Here is an 8,160-nt window from a genome sequence, read left to right on the forward strand (position 1 = left end):
CCCAGAAGGCCTGGGGACAGCTACCATGGCATTTTGCCAAGCAAGCTATGGCTGTTGACCAAGACAGCTCCAGCTGGGCTCAGAACAAGCTGATCACTGTGGACACCGCAGAGAGGGCTCGAAGCAGCGGCGGTGCTCAGTATCTCTGAACACACACTCTGGGTTTTGTTTCCTTGACATGCCGTTTTGCCACAGGTTTAGGAAAAGGAAGGCCCCACGTTCGATGTCTTCAGGTGAGGGGGTGTTGATGTGTCTGTGTAAGTGTCCCTGTGGTCATCATTAAAATTATTTTGTATTTTTTTTTTCTTAAGCAGTACAGATATTTTTAGTTAAAGAAAAACAGCCTTTTCTAAGGGTGACAAAGTGAAACGAAGAAGGAAGCTGGGCATGGGCTTCTCACTGTTCAAACTCTTGCTCCAAAACATGGAAGTGAGGAAACAGGCCCTCCCAGGGACTCTGGGAGTGACTGGCACAGCAGAGGGGCTTCTCTGGTGGGGTGGGTGGGGCTGCAGCCTGCCCTTGGTCACTGGATTGGTTTGACTGGATTCTAAGTGCCAGTCAGTTGACATGATTCTTGGGGGGCATTAAATTAAGAAATGACACAGGGAACCAAGGGTAGCTTATTCGGTTGGATTCTGAGTGACAATCAGAAAATCATCTTGATCTGGTGCAACCGTAATTTCATTTTTCTTGGAGCGAATTTGAGGGAAGTTCAGGTTGTTCTGTGGGTCGAATTCACACACGCTGTTCCGTGCCTTCAGGATGAAGTTGTGCGTGAGGTTAGCGTACTGTGTGGTGGTGGGGTTATCCTTGGTGCTCTTGGTGGGAATGTCTTCTGTGTTCACCACGATGATTCCCTGCACTCCTCTCTCGCTCTGAAGTTGCTTTAGTGTCTCCTCCACCTCATCTTGGACCATCCTGGAAGCTCTGCCATCATTTTGCATTTATGGCTGCTAAGTGCCAGCTCATGCAGGGTCCTATCCTTTGGTAAGTTTATTCAGTGTATGCATCTGTAGGTACTATCTAGGTTACTTATGAAGAATTGATGTTCAAAAAGGCAGAGTGACCTGCCAGAGGTCTCACAGCTAGTCAGCGGCAGAGGGAGGTAGGTTCTGGAGACAGGTCTGACATTTAAGCCCTATGCCAAGAATAGGGTCCAAAAACCAAGGCTAGATAGCTGAGCGTCTAGTTGCTCCCAACCCAACACTGCCTTGATCCTGGGGTTGCTTAGAAAGAAGGATCTTGATGGGGCCAGCCAATAGCACAGTGGTTATGGTTCTGGACTTCCACATGATCAGTCACGGTTCAAGTCCCGGACCTGGCAGCTTGAAACTCTCACTGGGCGGGTGTGCACGCACGTCCAAAATCCCAAGAGGAAATGGAGGAAAAGAGATTGTAGAATGGCCATCCCCTCTGGGAGGTGATTTTTCATTCTCTCTGTCTTTCTCTGTCTCTCCAGCGAGCTCATGTGCCATAGAGCAAAAATCTCTTTAAAGAAAAGGCAAAAAAGAAAAGAAAAGAGGGTCTAGGCTAAGCAAGGGTAGAGTCAGAACGGGAAGGTAAGGACACAATTTGCAAGGTAAGTTTATCTCGGAGCTGTTGTGGGTGCCTTGAAATACACACAGGTTGAAGGAGACCTTCACAACAAGCAGCTGATTGGTATGACTGGGTGCTGCGAGAGAAAAGGTAAAAAGGGGAATGAAGAGGAAGAAGAGGGGGGTGGTGGAGAGGCAGAGACAGAGGATGTGGCTGCTGGCCATAAGACCCTTGAGGAGCCCCCTGCCTAGGAGCCCCCTGCCTGAGGTGCTGGCTGGAGCAAGCACAGCTTTCATTCTCTCCGGCAAGGCCAACAAAGGGCAGCTGAAGCACAGAATTTCTCAAGAAATAAAAATTCCTAGCACACCCCTGGGGCCTCTGGGAGAAAAACTGACAACGTGTTGATTGAAAACAGACCGAACTGATGTGCGCCCGCAGCTCTCGGCCTCGCTCCCGCAGGCTCACAGCGCCACCTAGTGGTCTACGAGGCACCTGCCGCCTCCGCGTTGAAGGTGTCTGGGCCACCGGGACGCGTTGGTCCCTGGAGGAGATCTGGGGTCTAGAACAGCAACTTCTCTCTCCCCTTGTTGTCGAAGTCCATATTTTTCAAAGGTATTCGTACTTCCCCTCTGTGGGAGTGAGGAGTTCCCCACATTTCAGGAGTGGGTGTGGGGGCGAGGTGCTGGTAAACGACTAAACTTTGATGTATCCGACTGACTCTGCCCCTTCTAGATTTTCTGAGGAGGTCATGAGTGTATTCTTTTCTTTCATTTGTTTCTTTCTTTCTTTATTTATTTTTGTTTTTGCCGTAGGAGATATGTGCTCCGCTGAGAGAGACAGAGACAGAGAGAGAAAGTGAGCAATCACCCCTCACCCCCTTCCTGGGGGTATGGCCACCTGCACTCCCTTCTCCTTCTTTCTTCTCCTAGGTTTTGAGCACACACACTCACACACATAGTGTGATTTTCAGGCCACCCGGCCCAGAACTCGAACCACAGTTAGTCACGAGTCCACCACCTTAATCACCGTGCCACCTGCTGGCCCTATTCTTTTCATTTTTTTTCAATGTAGCTAAATATATTCACCAGTGATAGGTTTACATAATTTTTTTTGTAAGCAATGAGGTTTTTTTGGTGTTTTTTAAAAGAAATATTTATTTTATTTTATTTTATTTTATTTTATTTTATTTTATTTTATTTTATTTTATTTTATTTTTTTGATGACCAGAGAAAGAGAGAGAGAGAGAGAGGAAGGGAAAGTAAGAAAGCAAGCCATTAGGGGTCGGCATGGCGCACATAATAATAATAACAAATAAGGCACCAGGTCTGGGACTCGAACCACAGTTAGCCATGTGGGAGTCCATCTTCTTAACCACCACACTATCTGCCAGCCCCAGGTTTACATGATTTTACGCATAGTACTTCTCCAGTGAAAGTCTCTGTTAGAGTACAAGCTCCAAAATATGACTATTCTTCCATATTAGGTTGAAGACCTCAACTTCCATAGAAACCCTGATCACTGAGTGTGTAAAAATGAAAGTAGGCCCAGCCGTGGTAGTGCAAATGGAAGGGCAGCTGCTGCACAGGGCTGAGGCGACATGGGAGCCGCAGGTTCATTTCCTGGCCCAGTCTGAATAGTCTGAGCACAGCAAAGTGCCCCTGTGGTTCTCACTAACTGGGAGGCTGGGGCAGGAGGATCGAAAGGGCAAGATCCTGTGAAAAACACCTCCCATATGCTACTTATCATTAACAAAACCAAACAAGATAATATGCGTTAGTCCCTGGATAAAAATGCTTTTAATATTTTTATTCCTTCCGTTGACTCCATTGCCTCCCTTTAATTTACTGGTCTGAAGGGTTCCTGGGGCCGACGTATGTCCAGTGCACATGCCTAGATGCCGCTGGAACTCCAAAATGATTTCCCATCTGAGTGACTTCAGCTCCAATGGAGCTATAGGGAGCCACAGGAGCCCAGTGCTGCCAGTGGAGGTGCTGCCAGGAAGTGCTGGGGGGCAGTTATTAGACTAGAAAGACCCTAACCAGGCAGTCCCTGCCGGGCACCCCAGCTTCTTGTCCACGGCTGCAGAGGACTTGTGGTTACGCAGTAGCTCACTGCAGCATTTGAAGAGTTCTGTACTAAGGCCTGCTAAATATCTGTGGGTTGGACCAGCAAGTGGCATGGAGGTTAAAGTAGCTGGATCCCACATGGGCTACTGCATTGGTTAGAGTCCTGAACCCAACAGTTTGAAAATCATGCTGGGGTCATGTGCATGCTTGCCCAAAATTCTGAGAGGAGATTGAAGGAGTGATTATGGCATGGCTGTCTCCACTGGGGGTTGTTGGGAGATGATTTCTCACTTTCCACCTCTCTTTCTCTTTCTGGCAAGCACACAAGCCCCAAAGTAAAATAAATAAACAAACAAACAAAAAACAAGAATCTGTGGGTTGGCATCCCTGAGAGGGCTCCATGTGATCATGCTTTAAAGGCCCCTGTCAACATCCCACTGGAGCTTTTCCTTTTGAAGAAGAAACCATGAGCTCCTATGAGTCAATCTTGCTGGAAAGGAAACCACTGCCCCCAGCCAAAAGTCCAGATTACACTGACTGAATCACATTGCGTTAAATGGGCTCCTTTGGTGATGAAGAACAGATTCACAGACTCACTGAGAGGCCACATGTGGAAATAGAGAGCCCTGGCTTCATTGCTCAGCCTCTCCAGAGCCCAGAATGACAGAAGAGCTGACTATTGAAGGTGTGGTGTAGTGGATGGGTCATAGGATGTCAGCTCAGTGTGTCTGAATGACCTTCCTGAACGTGGGGAAGAGGACATACGAGACGAGCCAGCTCAGCAGAGTGGAGATTGGAACTCAGTCTCTCAGACTCCTCTACAGCTAAGACAGAGGCAGGTGGTGTAGGCTCTGCCCGTGGGGCGGCATCATGAGACTTCAGCTGGGAGAGGAACATGAGGGAACAGCTGCTGTGTGGGGTTGCATCTGGGTGCATTGCTCTGGGGCAGAGCATGGCACAGGACTGTGGAACCTTGAAGGCAGTGGGGCAGAGATGCTCCCCATAGTATGAGCCAACGGCAGCAAAATCAAGCCCATGATAAGACAGGTGGGGACTCGGGTGTCGTTCATGGCTGCAGAGTCCTATGCCCCACTTCTTTGACCCTGCTAGAGATTCTGTGCATCACTAATGTCCTTTAATGAATTCTTTCTGCTTAAACAAAACAGAGTGGGTTTTGGTGTTTGTAAATAAGAATTCAAATCAATAAATCCACCATGAAAGTATAGTAAGGTCTTAGGGTCAACAGATGGAGTAGCAGTTATGTCGCTGGACTCCCACATGGCTGACCATGGTTCTAGTCCTGGACCTGGTGGCTTGAGAATCATGCTGGACGTGTGTGCATGCATGCCCAAGATCCCAAGGGGATCATGGAGAAGAAGGGATTGCGGTCTGGCCATGCTTCCTGGGGGGGGTGATTTCTCACTGTCCCACTCACTGTCTCTGTTACTCTCTTGGCAAGCACACACGCCCTAAAAGAAAAACTTCTTTAAAAAAAAAAGTAAAAGAAGAAAACCAGCAGTTAGCGTAATGGCTATGTCGCTGGACTCCCACGTAGTCGACCGCGGTTCGCGTCCCAGACCCGGTGGCTTAAAACTCACACCGGGCACGTGTGCATGCGTGCCCAAGATCCCGAGAAGAGAATGGAGGAGAAGGGATTGCAGCATGACCATCCCCCCTGGGGGGTGATTTCTCGCTTTCTGTCTCTATGTCTCTGTCTGTCTGGCGAGCACATGCGCCCTATAGTGAAAACCTCTCAAAAAAGAAAAAAGAAGAAGAAAGTGTAATAAGGTCTTACAGAGACCGAAATCAAAAGTCATTCCATATTCAAGATAGCTATAGGAGGTTATCGTCAGGAGTTGGTGGATCTTTGTTTCAGAAAGGTTGTATTCCGCTATGTTGGTGGGGCTGAAGCTGTTTTTACTGCTCAATATGCCACCAGCAACAACTATTTCCTACTATCAGGCCCTGTGTTCTGGTGGGATTGACATCATGCCCTAGTATTAGGCACAGGACCCAGGCCAGGCCAATCCAGATTGGTGCTTTTCCTTGGCTCTAGCAATTGGTTTAGGGATGGATACATGTCCCAAGGTCGACCAATGAGAGCTTTCCCTGGTACTTCTGCTGTAGCTCTAGAAAATTACTCTTTTTATACTGAGACTGTTAAACAAGAAACATGAAGCCAATGCTGTCCACCTTGTCAAGTGTGAGAAGAGCCTGCCAACCAAAGAATATGGCCATCTGAGGGAAGGGAGTAGGGTGAGAGATGGAGAAATACTAAATTCCTGATGACGGAGAGCATTTTACCCGGTCATAACTGAAGTCAGTTCTATATATTTTTTAATTATGTGAACCATCAACTTCCTTCATAAGTTAATTTGAGTTGGTTCTGTTACTTGAAACCAGGACGGTCCTAATACCATGGCACATGTTGAAATCCTGGAATTTTTGGGCAGCCTATAAAAGGATTAAATTATATCCCTACTTATTAGAGCATTCGCTCGGTTACTCTTCAAGCCCGTGTCTTTATTTGAGCATAACTCTCATGACCCCAACTGTACTCTTTCTTTGAGAGAGAGATTTTTGCTATAGGGCTTGTGTGCTTGCCAGAGAGAGACAGAGAGACTGAAAGCAAGAAATCACCCCGGTGGCCACACTGTAATCCCTTCTCCTCCATTTTCCTCAGGATTTGGGGGCATGCATGCACACATGCACAGCGTGAGTCTCAAGCCTCCGGGTCTGGGACTCGAACTGTCGTGAGCCATGTGAGAGTCCAGCAATGTAACCACTATACCATCTACAGGTCCCCCCAACTGTGCTATCATCTACACCCACCTGACAGGGTTTTCACACATCCTGGGAAATCCATGGCGGAGTCAGCACACAATTATATTCTTCCTCCACCCTTCAAGGTGCCTTTTGGGATTCTCCCATTCTCCGTGAAGCACTCCTCTCAACATTCTGTCTGGCAAAGACTGTTGTAACAATTATAGCAATGGTTGTAACAAAAGGTACGTTTTCCACCTTGAGCACCATGTGGCACCCACCTGTGAAAGGTGGGCTGCCAGCCAGTATGCAGAGGTATCCGGGCTCAGAACTGCTGGTCGGGGAAATCACGCACCAGCATGACTCAGTGGCCCCACTCCTCACTCCCCTCTTCTAAGGGCATCTTCCTGATTTTTGTCCTGCTTACTCACAGTCATTCATTTTCTTTCTTTCTTCTTCTTCTTTATTTTTTTTTTTAAAGATTTTTGCTATAGGGCACATGAACTTATCAGAGACAGAGAGACAGAAAGTGAGAAATCATCCCCCAGAGGGGATAGCATACCCCCAATCCCTTCTCCTCTCAGGATCTTGGGCACGATGCACACGCGCCCGGCGTGAGTTTTAAGCCACCGGGTCCGGGACACGAACCGCGGTCGACTACGTGGGAGTCCAGCGACATAGCCATTATGCTATCTGCTGGTTCCCATTTTCTCTTTATTTCTAAAATCAGTCCCCTTGGAAGGTAAAATAATTTGGTTGATCTCATTGCTAATTCTAATTCTCACTTGGGCAGAGTTGGTTGAGCTAGGCCACATCAGAAAATACCAACCATGGCCAGAAACAGTTTAGTGGTTAAGGCAGCTGGATCGCACATGGCCAACTGTGCGGTTTGAATACAGGACCTAGTGGCTTGAAAATCACACCAGGCATGTGTGTGTGCAGCCCCAAAATCCCAAGAAAAGAAATGGAGGAGAAGGGGTTGCAGTGTTGTCCTCCCTCCCTGTGGGAGTTCCTTCTTACTTTGCCTTTCTCCCCCCGCCCCCCGCTCCCTCTGACAAGCACATACACACTATGGCAAAGTTTTTGAAGAAAAGAGAAAAAAAGAAGAAAGAGGAAAAAAAGGAAAGAAAAAAAGAAGAAAGAAAGAGAGAAGGAAGAAAGAAAGAGGGAAGGAAGGAAGGAAGGAAGGAAGGAAGGAAGGAAGGAAAAGAAAGAAAGAAAGGGAGAGGAAAGAAAGGAAAGAAAGAGAAAGAAAATACCAGCCAGTTCCCAGGTAGAGTCCTGGGCACCCCTGTCCAATTGCATGTGTGCAAGAGGAGTGTGCATCACATGGGAAAGCACAGCAGACACTCGGTGAGGAGCAGCTTGGGTCCTTTTTGGGGGGACATGTGGTGTCGTTTTTCTCAGCCAGGAATGGTGGGTGTGACAGCGACCACAATCAATGCACTTTCCTGTCCTATAAAGAATAGAATGAAATCATGGTGATGGCAGAGGGTGGGGCGACAAGAGTCAGTGCCAGAGACTGGCTTTCCCTTTAACGCCTGGACCCCTCCTGCATCACACTTACGTGCAGTCTCTGTGAAAGTTAGCAATTTTTATTTTCCAGAAGCCAAAGGACTGGCTGGGCTGATGATCCTTGAGGGACTTAGAGGAGAGGGGAGCTGCTAAGCATTAATTTAACTACTCCTCTTTGATATGAAGCATGCATCTGTAACCCTCTAAATCAGAAAACGTCCACTGGCCTTTAGGGGCGGTGAAACTTGAGTGTGGAGCACAGAGCTGAGAGTTGAGCATT

At 47.7% G+C, this 8,160-nt stretch overlaps 1 pseudogene; it reads right to left on the reverse strand.

Moving 5' to 3' along the window:
* Window positions 1-565: 565 nt before the first annotated feature.
* Window positions 566-917, reverse strand: LOC102496529 (dynein light chain roadblock-type 1 pseudogene; annotated as a pseudogene).
* Window positions 918-8,160: the final 7,243 nt, after the last annotated feature.

This window comes from Tupaia chinensis, unplaced genomic scaffold (assembly GCF_000334495.1).
Source record: "Tupaia chinensis unplaced genomic scaffold, TupChi_1.0 Scaffold000255_1, whole genome shotgun sequence".
NCBI lineage: Eukaryota > Metazoa > Chordata > Mammalia > Scandentia > Tupaiidae > Tupaia > Tupaia belangeri.